We start from the raw sequence: 21724 nt of genomic DNA, 5'->3' as shown, positions 1-21724 counted from the left end.
TTAAAACTTTAGCCTCTGTTTAGCTGTGTTGGCATACAATGATTTTGCCCTCTAAGCTCTAAAGTTAGACCATTCATTTAATGTAATCAAGATTTGAAGAATAGGCTTATAATAAGTAAACAAAAGGGAATTATCCTCCTACAGATTCCTTTTGCCTCCTGATACCATGCCATTTGCTTATCAGAATTCAGTTCCCTTCAGGATAGAATAAATTAGAATATGAACTGGGCAAATGTTAAAGCAAATAAAAGACATGAATTTTAAGGTGTAGATTTCAAGTAGCACAGAACCCAGATGAGCGCTAACCACTATCTGCATTACACTTAGGGACAGAAAAATAAAATTTACTCAACACTATTTTTGAGGGCAAAATGTCAACTCATCCAAACTGATGTCCTGAAATTTGTTAAACCATCTTAGGCGACCTAAGTACTAGAATCATCTCAGGCAAGACATGTTCCTCTCTTCGTGCCTCAGTTTGCCACCCTGTCCAGTGATGATACTGGTCTGTGAACCTCCAAGATATTTTGCAATTCTGCACAATATTAATTCCAAGTGAGATAGCTTCAGCTAGCTTGCCGTCAAATGCTACATTTTTATTTGCTTTCTGATTTCCCTTTTTTCATTTAATAAAAAAAGCGTTCATGAATCTTTTTCTATCTATTTGATAGTGGGAAATTATAGGCACTTGGACCTAGTTTTAAATTTAAATTATATTTACTTTTCTCTCTTACTCCACCAGGGACATGTGCATGTAAAAATGTTTGCCTTTTTCCATCTGTGCTCTGCTGACTCATTAGGAAAAGTCAGAAGTGAGAGTCTCCTTCTCCCCTGCTAATAATAGCAGAGGACTCTAACATAGATAGAAGAAATTGTACCTTCAAAGGATTGTTGCATGTAGTATTTGATATTTATTTTCATAATTGTATTATGATGTAGGAAGCATCATTTCCTATTTTGCAAATAAGAAAATACGCTACAGAATAGGAACTTGAACCACTCTACAAAACCCAAAGGTGTTATGGGTACAAGGAGCCATGGTTGTATGCCTCCCCCACAATCACTTACCCTTGCCCTGCCTGCACACATGCACACACAAACACACGTACCTCATAAACATACAGAATGAAAAGCCAAGTAATAAGGTCTTTGTATTTATGTTAAGTCACCATCTCTAGAACAATTGTAAGAATTAAAACCTTATATAGCGAAGGAAGGTAGTAAAAGCTCAACCAATGTAATTTTATTAATTTTGCCTCCTTTCTCAACTATAAATTCTACTGAAACAGAGAAGAACAAACTGACTCTCTATTGGATCTAGTCCTAGAACTCTAATCTTTATGCCCTGTTGCCTGTGCTTAGTCATGCTGGCTGTTCACCTTTTGTAAAAGAATGTTGCCTAGAGCCTGAAATACACAGGAGAGACTATTCTCAGGGCTCTGACCTTTAAAGGTATAACACTTTTCCATTAAACAGTTGTGGAACAGAGAATAACATTTGATTTGTTGGAGGTTTATAGGAACATCTTGACCAGACTTATGTGCACGGCTGTAAGAACAAAGGAATCAACGCAGCACCAAGAAGTTTACAACAACCAACCACACCCCCTTCACTTGCAGGAAAAACGAAGCCTGAATTACAACCCTGGGAAGACAGTTCTTTGGGACACTAGTCCACCATTTTCTTGGTCTGTTGTCTTTCTGAATAAAGTTGATATTCCTTGTCCCAATAGCTCATCTCTCGTTTTATTGGCCTGTCCTATGGCAAACAGTATGACCTTGGACTTAGTATCACTACCTCAATGTGGTCGTAAGAACTATAAATGTAAGAGTGATGAATGCTTGATGCCCAGTTCATTCTCTGGGAATGATACATTCTTCCTTTACATGATTTCAGGGTCTCAGATCTGGATAATTCCTCCATCAAATAAGTAAGTCCTTGATAGTCCATTAATCATTTTGCTTAGACTCAACTGCACTATAATAATAAAAAAAAAAACACCCCAAGTTTCAATAGCTTAAAACAGCAAAGGCTGACTCTTTGTCCACTGTACATGCTGAGATACTGTTCCATATCCTCTACGTCTTAGAGTCAGACTGAAGACAAAGCCCCCATCTGGGACATATTTGTCTCAGGGCACAGGGGAAAAAGAGAGATGAGGGAACTATGCAACTGTTCTTCACGTTTCTGCTGAGGAATGGGTAACATTACTTCTGCTCCATTTTATTGGACAAAGCAAGGTGTTTGGCTTAGCCTCACGTCAAGGGGCTAGGGAAGTATAATCATCACACAGGCAGAGACAGTCGATATTTGAAAATAGTAATCTATCACAAAGTAGCATGTTTTAAACAATTTTTAATTGCTCTCATATAAGTGGATGACTGCAAACTTGGGCTCATCATTTGCTCATTTATTTATCTATACATTACTCCTCAGGTGCCCATGGAAGGTGTTCGAGATACTGTGCTAGGTCTTGTAGGTAGTAAAGAGAAAAAGAAAGTTTCGTCTACATGCAGCAAGAAGTTTTTTGATAGAAAAAGAAAAAAATACTTTATTAGGGGGACTTCTGTGTATGTGTATATGTTTGGAAGGTGGACACAGTGTCAAACACACACACACACACACACACACACACACATACATACACAAACACTTCTAAAAGTAGTGAGTGTTCATGTTTAGCCTTTTGAAGATCATAAGGGGAAGAGAGAAAAAAGCATGAACAAAGGCACATAGACCTTAAATGTATTCTATGTTCAGGGAATGTAAACTTCATAAAAGCAGAGGTCACATCTCATTCTGTTCACTCCTCTGTCTATACTCAAAAGCAGTTCCTTGGAAATGAGAAGATCAAGTGATCCAACATGTGGATGCACAGAGTGAGAGCAGAAGTGGTGAGTGTACAGTAATTCACACCAAAGACAACTGTAGGAAAACTGCTCCCAAATCGTGACAGCATTGCCTGCTCCGAGTCTCAGAGCATCAGAGGCCATGTGTCCAACATGAAGGTAAGGAGTCATTGGTGTCAGGGGGGAGCAATCTGAGGGTACTGTCCTGCTCCCTCTGTAAGACCAACTGGAGGGCCAGGGAAAGCTTCATGTTGAGATGGTGCTGACTGGGGCCCAGGTTCTGGCTACCAGAGGGCTAGGAGGCCCTGATCCAGAAGCAGAAGAGGCAGTCTATGCTAATTCAGCTTATGTGGAAGGGAAGCCAATGGTTACTGACAGCTTGAAGCTTACTGAGAATTGTCAGCTTCTACATTCAGGTTCTGCATTTATGTTAAGTGTTTAAGGTGCATATCAGTGTGTTGTCTTCATTAATTAACTTTTTTCCTATGATTTTGTACTACAGGATTGTAAGAAATGAGGTGCTGGGGAAAACAACTGTTTGGTAGAAGAAATCCAGTATCCCTCCTGTAACATGACTGAAATCATCCTACTAGGTTTGAAGACCCTTGAGGGAAGGGATGTCTTTGTATTGCCAGAAATAAGCTGTGTGTCTTGCATACATTAGGTATTTGGCAAAAGCTTTATAAATGGATAGAGGAGTGAATGACAGTGGTTCTTATTGAGAGAGGTTTTCCTTGCAATTTTTTATTCTATCAATCACTTGAGTCTGCAAGACTGTTATAAACCCACAATCTTTAGCACACTGCTGTTAGGATGAATAAATAGAAATTAAGGAGCTTTCTAGAGTGTATTAAAACAAGTTTCCTGCTTTGTAAGCTCACTTCAATTCTATTTAACTAAATTCAAGAAACATGTATTGCATCACCTCTATGCATTAGGAACTGAGGTTCTGTGGTTTCAGTGATGATAAACACTTGATCCACACTTTCAAAGATTTCACTGTCAAGTGAAGAAATAGATCACCTTATTTAAAATAATGTGCAGTTGATACTTTATTAATTGAACATTTACTGAGTCAATAAAGAGATGTGATTATCTCTGGAAGGTTCAAATGAAAGGTTCTCAGGGATGTACTGTTGACCCAAGCTCCAGTTGTACAGTGAAATTAGCCAGGCAGTCAAAGCTGAGAATGAAATCTACTTTCAAGGTGTTAATAAGAATTGAGTCTCTTTCATCATGAGAAGCAATGATCAAGGAACAGATACATGGTTAGAGTTGGAAAAAATATAGGAAATTGTACTGAATCTATGTGTTTCTAGGGAGATTGCCTTTTCTTTAATTAATCCATAATGAAGAATTTGATTTTATAATTTTTTTTTCTTTTTTTTTTTTTGCGGTACGCGGGCCTGTCACTGTTGCGGCCTCTCCCGTTGCGGAGCACAGGCTCCGGACGCGCAGGCTCAGCGGCCATGGCTCACGGGCCCAGCCGCTCCGCGGCATGTGGGATCTTCCCGGACCGGGGCAGGAACCCGTGCCCCCTGCACTGGCAGGCGGACTCTCAACCACTGTGCCACCAGGGAAGTCCTGATTTTATAATTTTATTCTGTGCTTTTAATAGACAAAAAAAGTGAATGCTCTAACATTGCATTTTTTATACTAAACCATCAATTTACATAGCTGCAGCATAAACAGTCTCAAATGATAGCTCTAAAATATCAAGAACAAAACAGTATAATTCTTTTGTTATTGACTTCTTCTGAAGTTATAATGTAGACTCCATATATTTGTTGTTCAGTATTTTATTATATTATTTCTCAGGCAATTACCTTTTTACTGCCAATTTGGAGGATTTACTTGACATAATCATTGAATACAAGCACAGTGCTAAGTATTTAAATGAGAATATTATCAAATGAGTCTAATTTTTCTTGTCCTGTTGTAACCAGATTACTTTTTAATATAGAGGATTTATTAAAACATTCTCAATTATGCTGGGAAATTTAAATCAAGGAAGCATTTCACACATAATATTGCCTCTGAATAAGGGTGATGTTTACAAGATGGTGAGTAACATTTTGTATGCTTATTTCTTAAGTACTTTAGATTTTGTCAATACAAGCTACATTAGCTAAGATCAGGCAAATTATATTCAGGTATTTGGATTAATCATGTGCTCCATCTTGTCTGCAATATTGATAGGAATGTTTAGCAACTGTACCAAGTAGACTGAGTGGCAAAAATGAATACAGATTTTGCTATAAATTGCAAATAAGTACAAAATTAGTCTGGTTGACTTAGGAATACAGAATAACTTTTCCATTTCAAGTAATTTTATTTTGATTTGTAGAATTCATTGGCAAGGTAAAATGGCAATTTTACAAATCTTCACTTAGGAAAAATGACAAAGAGAATTTATTTTCCAAATTAACAATATTTATGTTGCATATGCTTATTCCAGACATTGCATATTTGGTGTTATTGTTTAGGAAAAAATGTTTAGGAAAAAATGAACATTGGGAAATTGGGATTGACATATACACACTACTATATATAAAATAGATAACAAATAAATAAAAACTGGGAATGAAAAAGTAGTTATTTACTGAGAGAGGGAACGGCTCGGGACAGGTGTAGGTTTCGGACTTGCTAAATTTGAGGTGACCACTGACATCTAAATGGAGACAGCGACATTTGATTAACTCTGCACATGAACACTGAGTAAGGGAGGACAGGGGCGCAGAGGGGAAGAACCCAGGAAGAAAGGATGCACCAACAAGAGTAACAGCAAAAGGTGTGAAATTTAAGTAGAACTGAAAGTCAAGACATCTTTTCTCAGTGAATACTTTTAGTTCTGTGTAGGCTAAGGCTAATTAGTAATTTGAGAATTAAATGAGCAGGAGTGGCAAGTATTTCCCCAGCAGTGACATCTGGCTTCTGAAAAGCTATTTTGGCAGATCCATGGCACTCTCCAAATCTAGCACATGGCTGAAATTCTGTATTTTACCTGGTGTGACTTTTGTTCCCATACTTTTTCATTAGTGACTCTTATGTATATTTGAAAACAAATTATATTAATCATAATATATTTTTAAGGGAAAACAGCCTCAAAATGATTATATATTTGAAAATATAAAATGATGTTTCATAATTATATGTCATAACTAACAATTGAAATTACTTCCACGTGGATTATTAGCTAGTTAGCAATCATTCACTGGGTCTGTGCTATGTATATAACCTTGTTGTAAAGAGGTAATAATCAAAATGTTGAACAACTATTGGTTATGCACACTGATTAGGTAGGAAGGGGCTCAAGAAAGAGGTGGACTTGACCAGAGAGTGCAGGTAAGAAATAGGGGGGCTTGAGGCAGCAACTATTTACCAGCCACTTTAGTCATATCATTACACTTGGTTTCTAGTGTGTTTCCAGTGATAAGAACGGTACCTCATTACATTCTCACAACAATCTTGAGGTTTGTGCTTCTTTGGCAGTTGAAGTTGATGCCCAGAAAAGTTGTGGTTTTCCTAAGATCATCCAGCTTGCTGTTAGCAATTCTGAAATCACATCCAAGTGGACTTGATTAGGAGAAGGGCTACATGTTTTTAGGATTCCTAAGAGTTGTTGATCCTCAAACCTTCCTTCTCAACCCAGTCCTATAATCTCTGATATAATCTCTTTAATCTAGTCTACAAATACTTTCCATCCTCAAAGCCTAGATATCAAACTTCATCAGTGGTGTACTTATACTTTACAATGCTATAAAATAAAATGACCTTAAACTATGTTGCACAAGCATTTTCCAACTTATTAACGATTCTTACAATTGTCAAAATGGAACAGAGTTTTAACTGAGTGATAGGTTTTATGCATTTTAGCTATTGGAATATAGACTGTGATTATATTTTTGGGTAAGAACAAGAAAGATGTACAACTGTGCTGACATTACAATCTGAAGAAGTGAGAAATTAACTCTGTAAGAAATCAACGTGATGTAGAATCAATATGACCACTAAATAGATGAAAGTTGCCAGGGCAACTTTTCATATGCTCCAAGCAATGTTGTGGCTTGCTTTCCTGTTGATGAATATGATGCATACTTTTGGCTAAAATCCAATTCAGTTAAAGAAATATTTATCGCATTCTCACTATGGATCCAGCATATTGTATCATTTCCCCTGACACCATTCATATATCTCTTCAAAAACTGAGACTTATGCAAAATAAACTGGCTTTGACTTTGTCTACATGGGACCAGAAAATTGACTCTTTCTATAATAATGACCAGTTCCATTTGCCAGCATGTATGCCAAATTGCTGAGCCAAGGATTTGTTAGAAAAAATTTGACACTAGCCTTAACTTAACCTATAGTATAAAGCTAGAGTATCTAAACTATCCACTAATTAGTAACATGAAAACATAGAAAAATATACAACACACTGGTAAGAGTAAGCATATAGTAAGAGTCAGAATATTCTAATATCTTAGTATAGTGTTAACTATTTCACTATAATGTAAAGGTTAAAAAGCAAAAGTATGAAAATAGCTATAGCTACAATATTTTGTTAATGAATACACAGTACAAAAGGATGTAAATCATGACATCAAAAACATAAACGAGTGTATATGTCAATCTTAATCTCCCAATTTGTCCTCCTCCTCCCTTCCCCTTTGGTAACCATAAGTTTGTTTTCTACAACTGTGACTCTATTTCTCTTTTGTAAATAAGTTCATTTGTATCATTTTTTTCATTCCACAAATACACACTACTTTATATAAAATAGATAACTAATAAGAACCTACTGTATAACACTGGGAACTCTTCTCAATATTCTATAATGGCCTATATGGGAAAAAAATCTAATAAAGAGTGGATATATGTATATGTATAACTGATTCACTTTGCTGTACAGCAGAAACTAACACAACATTATAAATCAACTATACTCCAATAAAAACGAATTTAAAAAAATAAAAGAAGAGAGAGTAAAATAATGAAGTTTTTGGATGCAAATCAAGTAAAAATGTTATCAGTATAAAATAGACTGTTATATCTTTAATAAGTTTTATGTAAGCCTCATTGCAACCACAAGGTAAAAACCTACAGTAGATTCATTAAAGACAAAAAGAAGAAAATCAAAGCACCCTACTAGGGAAAAATCATCAATTCACAAAGAATGCAGCAAGAAAGGAATAAAGGAAATATGAAAAGCAAGCATTAGTAAGTCCTTACCTATTGATAATTACTCTAAATGTAAATGCATTGAATTTTCCAATCAAAAGACATGGAGTCGTTGAATGGATAAAAAAAACAAGACTGTACTATATGCTGACTCCAAGAGACTTACTTCAGCTTTAGGGATACAAATAGGCTCAAAGTGAAGGGAATGAAAACAATATTTCATGCAAGGAGAACCCAAAAGAGAGTAGGAATAACTATATTTATATCAGACAAAATAGACTTTATGTCAAAAACAGTAATGAGACAAAAATGTCATTATATAATGATAAATGTGTCAATTCATCAAGAAAATATAACAATTGTATTGTAAATATATAGGCACCCAACACTGGGATACCTAAATATGTTAAGCAAATACTAACAGATCTGACAGGAGAAATAGACTACAATACAACAATAGCAGGGGAGTTCAATATTCCACTTTCAATAATGGATAGGTCAATCAGACAGAAAATCAACAAGGAAAAATTAGATTTGAACCATATTGTAGATCAAATGAACCTAACAGACATATACAGAACATTTCATCCAATAGGATCAGAATACACATTTTTTTCTCTAGTACACACAGACCAATCTCATATGATAAGTCACAATGCAAGTCTTAGCAAATTTAAGAACACTGGAATCATGTGAAGTATCTTTTCTAATCACAATGGTATGAAACTAGAAATCAATAACAGGAGGAAACTGGAAAATTCACAAATGAGTGGAAATTAGCAACACACTACTGAACAGCCAATGGGTCAAGAAGTAATTGAAAGGGAAATAAAAAGATATCTTGAAACAAACAAAAATGGAAACACAGCATATCAAAACCTATGGGATGGTGCAAAAACAGTTCTGAAAGTGAAGTTCATTAAAATAAATGCCAACATTAAGAAAAAGAAAGATTTCAAATAAACAACTTAACTGTACACTTCAATAAACTAGGAAAAGAAAACAAACTAAGCCCAAAGTTAGCACAAGGAAGGAAATGACAAAGATCAGAGCAGAAATAAATAAAGATCAGCAAAACAATAGAAACTATTAATGAAACTAAGAGCTGTTTTTTGGGGTTTTTTTTGTTTTTGTGGTATGCGGGCCTCTCACTGTTGTGGCCTCTCCCATTGCGGAGCACAGGTTCTGGACATGCAGGCTCAGCGGCCATGGCTCACAGGCCCAGATTCTCTGTGGCATGTGGGATCTTCCTGGACCGGGGCATGAACCCACATCCCCTGCATCAGCAGGCGGACTCTCAACCACTGTGCCACCAGGGAAGCCCTAAGAGCTGTTCTTCAAAGATAAACATAATTGACAAAACTTTAGCTAGACTAAGCAAGGAAGAGAGAAGATGCAAATAAATAAAATCAGAAATGAAAGAAGAGACATTACAAATGATACCACAGAACTACAAAGGATCATAAAAGACCACTATAAACAATTATATACCAACAAACTCGATAACCTAGAAGAAATAAATTCCTAGAAACATACAACTTACCAAAACTGAATCATGGAGAAATAGAAAATATGAACAGACCAGTTATAATTGAATTAGTAATCAAAAACTTTCCAAAAGAGAAAAGCCCAGGTCCAGATGGTAACACTGGTGGATCCTACCAAACATTTAAAGAAGAATTAATACCAAGCTTTCTCAGCCCATGTGCAGATGGACACAAACACTACATCAGGGTAAAAAAAGTGGAAACTGTGAGTCAGAAAAATTAGGTTGTTGTGAAAAATGACAGACAAAATTTTCCCAATTAGACCATCTTTGGAAATAGATTTTGTACAGCTTTTCTGAATAGACCGTGTACATGGGTGTGCTTCAAGATACTTGGATTCTCATCTCTAGTCTAAGTGGCCTAAGCAATTATAAATTTCTGGACTTCAGGTGCCTTAGCTGTAAAAATGGGTTTGGAGGTGAAAACAGATTATTTCCAAATTACTTCCAACTCAAAAAATTCAATTGTAGAGTTTGTTTGGGGCAGAGGACACAATGTTTAACCTCAAAAGTTTGCAAATAAATAAAAATTAAAACAGTAATAAGTATCACTTTACAGTTATAAAAGTCAGATATTTTTTCTTAAGAAGATTGTTATTTTCTATTGCTAATGGAAACTAATTTTGGAAGCTTTCTAGGTGCTTTTGAAGCATTTTAAAAATAGAATACTCTGTGCATGGGATGTCCTTGTATCTTCCTCAAATTTCTAGATAGTTTCTGTTCAAAAAGCCCTTCTCTTCTTATTTCCATCTGCCTTATAATCAATTATATCTACTCTTTACTGCAATATATGGAATAATTGTCCTCTTTATCTTGTCTAAAAACATATGCAACCACCCTATTCCTGACACTTAGAAGGAGATTAATTATATTTAACCCAAAGGACACTTGCTTAACTAAGGATGCTAAATATGTCAGCTACAGGCAAGGCCCAGCTGCCTGGTTGGCCATTTGGACATCCTTCATCTCTTCTCACTGATGCACAAATGTCTGAGGCCTTGCAGGTGAACCCCAGTGTGTTTGCACCCAGGGAAGTGTATTGTAAGCTGGTGCTCAGCTAGTCAGGTGGCATGTGGTGCCAGGTCTTCTGCTATTCTCCAGCATAGTGCTATCACTTGTTTCCTCCCTTCTCAACCTCCAGAACTTATCCAATGCTGCATTGGATAAGTTCTGCAGGAGTTTGAACAATTGCTAATAAGGTAAAGGAAGATCCGGTGATTGGCTATCTTTCAGGCTTTGGTAAAGTTCCAAATTAGCTGCTGCTCTTATTGAAACTATGGTTAGCATCATAAATAAACACTGAAAATGAAAAGTATCCAGGAGTTTTAGATATATATATATACAGGCCAAACATGTCAAGGACACATAGTTCCCTGTGCAGAGACATAACTCTTCATAAATCTTTCAGTACAGGGTGCTTGTGTGTTTGCAGGTACTTAGAAAAGTTTTATGTATATGTGTGTGTTTGCAGGTACTTAGAAAAGTTTTATGTATATGTGGGGGGGGGGATATGACAAAATTTAGAAATAATTTAAAAGTTCAATATTGGGGAAATATTAATAATGATTCTTCAACATATAAAGCTATTTAGTTGATATTATAAAGCTTATATAACAATGTTAAACAATTATTTAATGTTAAATAAATATGGAAAATACAAACGATTTGTACTTTGATCTTATCTCTAAAAGTGTATGTATATAGAAAAAATATGAAAAGGAACACATTATATTGTTGATATGGTATAGTAGTAGGATTTTTCTTCCTACTTTAAAGCTTAATTTCATTAAAATGTAATCTATAAGACACATATCAATATATATATTTATAAGGTTTCAATAAATAAGAAAATTAAATAAAGGACACTATTTGTCACGTACCAAGTCTTTTGTGTATTTGATTTCACAGCTATGTTTCGAGGCAGACATTATGCTCATTTTACAAATTAACAAACCAAGGCAATTAACCAAGGCTAAATTAATTGCCCAAGCTTACCATAGCAATAAGTGCAAAGTCAAATTCAGTGCTCTTTCAACTGTATCAAACACTTACAGTGCCAATGATTGAAATGAGGTGCAAACAAAATCTTTGTTAGCTTAGAATGAGTACATGTATCTGGAGAGAAAGAGAACAAAAAATCTTAAGGTTGAAAAACAATTCCTTTATAGAAATAGTTTACTCTTAGACAAATGATATGCCTAATTTTATTTTGTATTTTAAAAAGATGAAGTTATTTCCAGTAATTTTAGTGTTTCCAACTAGCAAAATCCTAAAATGACAACTCATCTATCAGCAATCAAGAGAAAATGTGTTTTGTCTCTACAGATATGAATTCCATTGGTGCACATGGACAGCATATGGCAAAGGCAATGACATCCAGGCATCGGAGAGGAGCTCTCGGAACCAGGAGAACAAATGGTGATGGACAGCGACTCACAGAGGTTGATACAGAGTAAGCAAGAGGTTTGGAGTATTTCTGCAGATAGAAGCAGCTGGCCATGGCCAAGTCAAGATAAAAAAGGTCATGATTGTTTCAGGCACAATGTCAGCAGTAGATATTAACAGAATGCCAAATAATAGGACCAGATACACCATAACCAAAAGAATGCCAAGAGAGTGAAATTACCACTATGACAATATAGGTCATTCCTGAATTTGTTCCCCCTCACTAGTAGAACAACTAACAACTATTCAAGAACAGACAACACCAAGAGAATCCTAAAACATAAGGATGATGCTGAAGCACCCGCCTCAAACCATGAGACAAAACAAGGCTGCATTAGAAGGATAAGAGAAGGAGATGCATAGACACCACCTTGCCCTCCCCCCAGGCCAGTGCAACCCCATGCAGAGAGCTTTACCAGCTTTACAGCTGCTTCTTCCAATGCACCTGTGCACTCATTCAGAGCTGAATACAGCCTCCAGCTTGCCCAACCAGGGATCCTAACCAGAGCACATGGGAAGTTCTGTTATTCCACCCAACAGCCCTGCTTACAGTGGCACTTGAACAGAGAGCATAGCTTGTGGCTTTAATGTCTGCAAAGAAAAACTGGTGGCCTCATCTGACCAGGGAATTTAGTGCATACTCTTGCCTAATTTAGGGCCCCAAACAAAGCTGTACAGACCCTGGGTCCCATCCTGCTGCCCTGCCAGTGCAGGGACACTAATTTGTAGCTTTATATGCCAAGTAAATATAGTATCCAGTCCCAACCATCTAGTAAGCTGGACCATAGAATACAGGCAACCACGGAGTCCATCCTGGAGTCTCAGGTGGGTAGAGAACCAAGCCAGCAGTCCTATCCAACTGTTTTCAGCCAGTGACACACTCCCACCTTCAACCCCAGAGCTTAAACACTGCTTCACCCCAAAATAGACCATAATAGCAAGGTCTGCCTGCCCCAAAATATTAGTAGCAGACATGCCAGAAACCCAAACTGAGCTGATTGGTGAAAATTTGTCTCTTCCAAAGCAAACCTGTAAAGTCTGGAAGAGGAACCTGTTTACTCAAATGTGCAGATACCAATGTAAGGAATTAAGGATCATATATATATATATACATATATATATATGACACCACCAAAGAAAACTAATAAAGCTCCAAAAACTGATCCTAAAAAATGGTAATCTGTGAACTACCAGAAAAAGAATTCCAAATAATCCTCTTAAAGAAGTTTCATGAACTATATGAACACACTTAAAACTAAGTGAAATTCAGGAAACAATGCAGGAATAAAACAAACAAAAAAATTGGCAAAGCAATAGAAACCTTCAAAACAAAATAGAAATCCTAGAGTTAAAAATGAAATAAATGAACTGAAGAATTCAATAGAGAGTTTCAAAAGCAGACTTAAGAATGGAGAGGAAAGAATCAGCAACCTGGAGCACAGGATATTCGAAATTATCCAGTGAGAGGAATAAAAAGTAAAAAGGATTTAAAAAATAAAGAAACCCTACTAGACTTGTGGGACACAATGAAAAGAAACAATACTCATATTATGGGAATTCCAGAAGGAGAAGAGAAAGAGAAAGGGGTAGAAAGTGTATTTAAAGCAATAATGATTAAAAACTCCATGAACCTGGGGAAACAAATGGACATCCAGATCTATGAGGTTCAAAAGATCTTAAATAGGTTGAACCTGACTAGGGCCACATCAATACACATTATAATTAAATTGTCAAAAGTCAAAGACAAAACAAAAAATGCAATAACAGAGAGATAAAAGAGATAGATTACAAATAAGGAAACCTCCATAAGTCTGTCAGCAGATTTATCAACATAAACTTTTCAGACCAGGAGAGGAAGGGATGACATATTCAAAATATTGAAAGAAAATAACTGTCAACCAAGAATACTAAGCCCTGCAGAACTGTTCTTCAGAAATGAAGGAGGGATAAAGACTTTCCCAAACAAACAAAAGCTGAGGGAGTTCATTACCACCAGAACTGCCTTACCAAAATGCTAAAGGAGTTCTTTGAGTGGAAGTGAAAGAACACTAATTATCATCACAAAAACACAAAAAGGTAGCATAAATCTCATTGGTAATTGTGAATATATAGTCATAGTTAGATCTGCAGCATGGTAATAGTGGTGCATAACTCACTTACAAACCTAGTTTAAAAGTTAAGAAGAACACAGAAAAATAATAATAAATGCAATAAACTGTCATTACTTACACAATACAAAAAGCATGTAAATTGTAACAAAAATAACTTCAAATGTGAGGGGTAGAAAAAGTAACAATGTAAAGTATATGAATTCTATTAAAGTTAACTTGTTATCAGTTTAAAATAGGGTGTTATAAATGTAAGGTATTTTATGTAAGCCTCATGGTAACCACAAGGGAAGATCTTGTAGTAATTACACGGAAGAAAATGTTAAAGTCAAAGCACACTGATACAAAAAGACATCAAAACATACAAAAAAAGACAGCAGATAAGAAAAGAGAGAACAATGGACCTACAAAACAACCAGAAAGCAATTAACAAAATGGCAATAGTAAGTCCTTACTTATCAATAATTACTTTAAACATAAATGAATTAAATTCTCCAATCAAAAGGCATTGAATGGCTGGTTGGATTAAAAACAAAAATAACGTCCAACAATATGCTGCCTACAAGAGACTCACTTTAGCCTTAAAGATATACATGGATGGAGAGTGAGGGCTAGAAAAAGACATTTCAAGCGAATGGTAACAACAACAAAAAATCAGGGGTAGCTATACTTATATAAGACAATGTAAACATTTTTAAACTAAAAATGGTAATAAAAAGAGACAAAGAAGATCATTATATAATGATAAAGGGGTCACTTTATCAAGAAGATATACAAATTGTAAATATTTATGGACCCTATATCAGAACACCTAAATATATAAAGCAAAAACTAACAGAGCTAAAAGGAGAAATGAAGAGTAATACAATAATAGCTGGAGATTTAATACCACTTATTCAAGAGTGGATACATCATTTGGAGAATCAATTAGCACACAGTGATTTGAACAACACTATAGATCATATGGACCTAATAGACACATATAGAACATTTTATCCAACAACAGCAGAATACACATACTTCTCAAGTGCACATGGAACATTTTCCAGGATAGACCAGAACTTATGGAATGCAGCAAAAGCAGTTCTAAGAAGGAAGTTCATAGCTATAAACATCTACATTAAGAAGCAAGAAAGATCTGAAATAAATGACCTAACTGTACACCTTAAGGAACTAGAAAAAGAAGAGCAAACTGAGCCCAAAATTAGTAGAAGAAAGGAAATGATTTGAGGTGAGAGCAGAAATAAATGAAATCGAGAACAGAAAAACAATAGGAAAAATAACCAAATTAAGAGTTGCTTCTTTGAAAAGATAAAATTCACAAACCCTTAGCTTGACTAACCAAAGAAAAAAGAGAAAGAACCCAAGTCAACAAAATTCTAAATGAAAAAGGAGACGTTACCACAGAAATACAAAGAATTATAAGAGGCTACTATGAGCACCTTTATGATGACAAACTGGACAACCTGGAAGAAACTGAAAAATTCTTAGAAACTTACCAAGACTGAATCAGTCTTTGGCTATCATCAAACAGATAAGAGGTAACAAATGTTGGTATAGATGTGGAGAAGACAGAACCCTTGTGCACTGTTGGTGGGATTGAAAATTAGTACAATCACTATGGGAAACACTATAGAGTTTTCTCAAAAAATTAAAAAATATCATAAGATCCAACAATTCCACTTCTGGGAATATATCCTAAGAAAATGAATACACTAACTTAAAAAGATATCTGCAGCCTCAAATTTTATTGCAACATTATTTACAATAACCAAGATATGGAAACAATCTAAATGTCCATATATGGGTGAACTGAATAAAGAAGATGTAACATGTCTATACAATGGAATATTAGTCATAAAAAATGAGAAAATCCTACCATTTGCAATTACAATGGATGGACCTTGAAGGCATGATGCTAAGTAAGTAAGGCAAGGAAAGACATACTATATGATCTCACTTATATGTGGAATCTATAAAACAAAACAAAACAAAAACAAACACAACAACAAAAATCTCATAGAAAAAGAGGTCAGACTTGTGGTTACCAGAATACCAGAGGCAGAGGGTGGGGTGAGGGGGAATGGGAGGCAGGTGATGAAAAGGTATAAACTTCCAGTTACTATATTAATAAGTACTGGTGATGTAATATACAACATGATGACTATAGTTAGCACTGCTCTGTGATATAGAGGAAAGTTAAGAGAATAAATCCTAAGAATTCTCATCACATGGAAATTTTTTTCTTTTTTTTTTCTTTTTCTTTAATCTTTCCTTCTTTTTATTCTGTCTATATGAGATGACAGATGTTAGTTGAACCTGAGTCATTTCACAATATATGTAGATCATACTGTGTTCCTTAAACTTGCACAGTGATATATGCCAATTATTTCTCAATAAAACTGGAAAGAAAAAGAATACCAGATGAGTCCCATCTCAGCCAAGACTAGTAAGGACCCCAAAGACACAGAAAGGATGCTGTCACTCCAAAGCACAAGGTCACAGGTGCCCTTCTTCCTCCAAACAATCAGATGCCACACTGGGTACAAGCAGAAGAGAAGGAACAGAATCTATGAGGCTAAGTACCTACAAAATGATATTGATTAAAGGGATTACTTAGAATATTAGTTTGGATAGTCCTAAATCAGATTAGATTAAATGAATGTTCCTTTATATCAATTGGATGAGGATCATGAAGAAACAGCATATCAGTTTTAAGCAAGATGCATTCTGTGCCTTTAGTACAAGTGCAGTTAAATTATCATCTGTATTAACACACACAAATCCCTCATACACTGTGTGTGTATGCATTTATTCTCATAAGTAAATGTGTACACACACATATTCATATATCTTATTGACAGTACAACTACTGCTCCAGTGGTTTTTACCACACTAGAGAATGTATAAATCATCTGATCAGGAATCTATTTGCCAAATACCTGGATCTGTTTTACACATGGATTTTGTTATTTCATACCACTTGTAATTCACATTCACGTGGAGCTGGGAATGTTTTTGAAATATTACTGAAATACTAATTGTAGCATATTCTCAAATGCTTTTACAGCTCCCCCAAATTTAATCTTTACTTCGAATCTTTGTTAACACCTTTACTACAGCACTAGCCATCTCTTCTCTCACTTTTTTTTAACTGTTCAAAAGTGAGAAAAGACTGGAGTTGTATTTCTCTTATAATTGTATAAAATATACATACAGTTTCTACCTTAATTTACCCAGAAAATGCTTTCTTCTCTGTGTGTTGCATAGAAAGTGTTCTATATGCCTGCAATTGAAGAAAATATGTCACTTGCAGTCGAACTCTTATCTGAAATATTTTCCTCATTATTTAAAAACCTACAACCCTTACTTTTTTAATTGAATAATTACATGTGCAGCAGTTTGTTTTAAATGGACCACAAAGTCACTTTTAGGGTATATGTGTGTATGCGGTGTGTGTATGTATATGTACGAACATGTGTTTATATCTAGATATGTACATATGAAATACAAATTATGATATATAACAGTGTTACATGTCATATAATATGAAATATATATATAAGATTTACACATATATCTAGGTACATGTATTTTACACACATAGCTTATTTACACACACACATAAATTTTGATCAAAAGTTTTATTTTCAGCCATGTACAATTTTGTGAGTTAGCTGGACCTACTTATTAGCTGGGCTTACTTATTTAAAGAGGTTTTTGTTGCAAAAAATCCCACTGTAAACTTTTTTTTTAATTGAAGTATAGCTGATTTACAACATTGTGTTAATTTCAATTGTACAGCAAAGTGGTTCAGTTTTATATATATGTATATGTTTTTTCAGATTCTTTTCCATTACAGGAAATGTAATGAAAAGAATGTATATTATTACAAGTTATTGAATATAGTTCCCTGTGTTATACAGCAAATCCTTGTTGCTTATGTATTTTATGTGTAGTGGTTTGTATCTGTTAATCACATATGACTATAAACTCCTTGAATGTCCCTCCATCTATTTTTTAAAAATTTATAATGAATATCAAACATAATTTTAAAGAAAATGAAGGCCCCAGAAAATTAGGATGACAGTTCAATTGTTTTTACCAAACTGGGATATTTTGAGATTGAGAAAATAAAGCACTTTTTATGTCATGTTGATAGACATCAAATGGGACTGTTATGAACAAAGCAATGAGAATGATCAACCCACTAAAATGTAGGCTCTATGCTCTATGATCCCATTATGGAAGAAGATGCAGAGCTAGCCCACCTCTGTCCTTCGGTGCTGGTGTTGGACGGGGTTTGGACAGTGTGCTTGTGGGGTTTGGTCTGACAGCAGACAGAGCCTATCCTCTCCAAGTGACTCTCCTTCAGGCGCTGAGTCACTGCTCAGTCAACACCTGCATAATACCTCAATCCTGTTGCCGGCTTTTCTCACTCCATCATTCATTCCCTCCCCACCCTCCCCAACACTTCAATGAAAGCCTGCTTCCCAAGCTGCAATAAATAAAGAAGGGAAAAGAAACGGCTTCACCAGAATTTAGCATGGGACCTAAACCAGTTTCTCATGATTGACCAACATTTATTTCACAGATTTAACATGGTGCTTTCTAAGAAAAGAAGATTAATCCAGAAGTTTTCTTCTCTGTGTGGTAGATAGAGGTCTGTCATCTTTCGATGTGTTTTTCTTTGTACATTTTCATTCTGAAACTCAAATTTCAGCATCACTCATCCTGAAGTTTCTCTCTGGAGAAAGATGTCTTTTCTTATCGTATTTTCATTTCTCTGAAAAAAACCTTATGTTTTAATACCTCAATCTCAGCACTATTCTTATTATACATTGAATACTTGCTTGAGGAAGATATGAGTGAGAGAAAGTTGGCACTTCCTTTTCTATGGGCAAAAAATGAAAAGTTAATTTTAATATTAGAATTTATTTTAGATTAGTATATTCAGGAGAATGCACATAGTACAATTTCAATTTTCCCCCAAACCCCTTCTGAAAAGGAAGCCTCCTGGATTGTTTACACCTAAATCAACAGCTATTAGATTTTCTTTTCTCTCTTATCACAAGTTTCAGATTCTAAATTTCATACCTCCTATCAGAAGGATCCTTTGTTCCAGCTGCCCAAACTTTCTATTGTCAAGAAATTGCTCAATGACCTCCAGAATCCTGCCTTTTAATTACATCATCTGATGGACTTTTTAAAAAGTGACTTTTAATGAACCACACATAAGATCAGTAAACTATCAAGAATTCTGATCCCAAAGGGTCTCCGACAAAGAAAGTTTGTTTTTGGGGGGTGGGACGAGGGGAGGGTACCAAGATGACCTCAAGCAGAAAATAACATGGGCTTTAGTTACATCATCAGGAAGGTGCAAATGTTTCTGTTTCACGAAGACTCCAGGGGCTGAGACCCACAGCAGGTGTGAGAAGAGCCTTCTGGTAGACCCCAGGCCTGAACACTTGCATAAACTGGAGCCCAAGTCCTCATCTCTGCCACAAACCTCCACTTTGATGCCAGTGTGAAACCTGGGCATTTTCCTGCTGCTGAGAGAGGCTCTGAGGTCTGGAGGACTTGAGACAGTTGAGTTGAGCCTATCTGTGTCAGTTTGAAGTCAGTGCCCATGACATCCATGGCGGGAACCAAGTCAATCTTTGAAGAATGACATCACAGCAAAGACGCAAGTATTAAGGCAACATAAGGCAAGAGGTCATAACCAGAAAAACAGCTGAAAACAGGTAGGAAATGTGGACCAAGGGAACAGGATACAGTAGAGACTGCAAACACCACAAGGAACCTAAGAGCATAACTTGTTTATGACTGTAGCCTCAGTGCCTGGCACAGACACAGTAAACACTCATGAAATATTAAACGCATGCATGAATGAATTACTGACGTGAAATGAGACTGCCCAACCAATTAAAAGTACAAATCTTGACAGATTGGGACAATGTTACAGATACATTATCAAACAGAATGGAGAAACTAGAGGATGCAGGGAGTTGTCAGATTGCTCTACCCTTGAAATAATCTCCAACAAGACTTAAAAAATCAATTACCTTATGTCATTATCATATTTCCTGGATGGCTAGGGATAGAATATCTAATTCCTTAGTCCTAATATTCAAGGACCCTATGATTTGATGCATGAAACGAACTGCATACAGAGAGAATTTACAATAGCTAAGGGATATCTTGAGCAGAAAAGTACAGTTGATAAAGTCAAGATGGTGGAAATTAAGCTCAGATTATGAAGAGAAAGCACAGACATGTACATTAGACTCAGTTTATGTATACAAGGATGAACTTTGTCTCCCCTGTAATTCCAGTGTAAAAGATAAGACATGTAACAGTCAACACTATCCAACCAAGTCAGAATATTTTATTTAAAGTAAATACTTAATGTCTTAGTTTGGGCTGCCATAACAAAATACCATAGACTGCATGCATTATAAACAACAGAAATTTATTTCTTGCAGTTCTGGAGGCTGAAAGTCTGAGATCAGGGTGCCAGCATGGTCGGTTTCTGGTGAGAGCACTTTTCTGGTTGCAGACTGCCCTTTTCTTATACATTCACAGGGCAGAAACAGAGCAAGGGAACATTCTGGGTTCTCTTATAAGAACACTAATTCAAAGACCCCACACCTTAATATCATCACGATGGGAGTTAGGATTTCAACACATGCCTTGGGGTGACACAAGCATTCAGTTATTTGCACTTAGCTTTCACAATAGTTAAGTGGGAACAAAACTGTGAGGTCATAGATTCATGACCTGATTCCTTCTTTAGGGAAACCAGCTTTGTTTACATTCAGGGTGAAACTGAATAAAACTCTCTGTTTGCTTCAAGTTAATATACCTTGTGAACCTCAGCTTCTTATGAAATCAAAAAGCTGCAACCTATTTTAAATAACTAAAAGGAAGCATAGCTTTGATGCACCCCTTCTTCCAGGCTTCAGGAGTCTCAGAAAGGAGAGCTGCAAATGCTAACTGGGTGACAGTAGGTTTGACAAAACATAGCATCACCTTTGCCTTAGGGAGGCTATGAAGTTAACAGACAATCACCACTTTACTTTAAAAATTTTCCCACTTCTTCTCTTCAGAACTTTGCAGAGATCTCCTCTTGATAATTAATATGTTTCTGCTTTCAGAAATGACAGGCTAAAGTCTATTTACCCAGATGGAAGCAAGTGGTTTTTTGGCTTCTCTCCTTTGAGTAGCAGCCAATGTAACCATGGGTTTCTGAGTGAAATTCCAATGCAGAGATTCCCAAACCTCTGGCTGGTAGGAAAAGCACTCAATGTTTACCCTATTTGTGCCAATTAGGAAGAAGGATTAAGAAATATAAAAATATAAATTGATATCTACATATTCAGCTATTTCCAGATCAGTTTAGAGAGGTAATCTGATAGGGCTTTTTGTTAAAAATTATAATTATAAATACTATATAAAATATAATTTATTAAACTAATTATTATAAAAAATTTTACTACATTAATAAGACCTCCTGTTCTTCTCACACACAGAACATTTTACTATAATAAACCTCCCTTCTCTCTCTCCCATGCACACACACACAATATGTGTTT

The sequence above is a fragment of the Orcinus orca genome, chromosome 7, assembly GCF_937001465.1.
Source record: "Orcinus orca chromosome 7, mOrcOrc1.1, whole genome shotgun sequence".
NCBI lineage: Eukaryota > Metazoa > Chordata > Mammalia > Artiodactyla > Delphinidae > Orcinus > Orcinus orca.
This window is presented reverse-complemented; position numbering follows the sequence as displayed.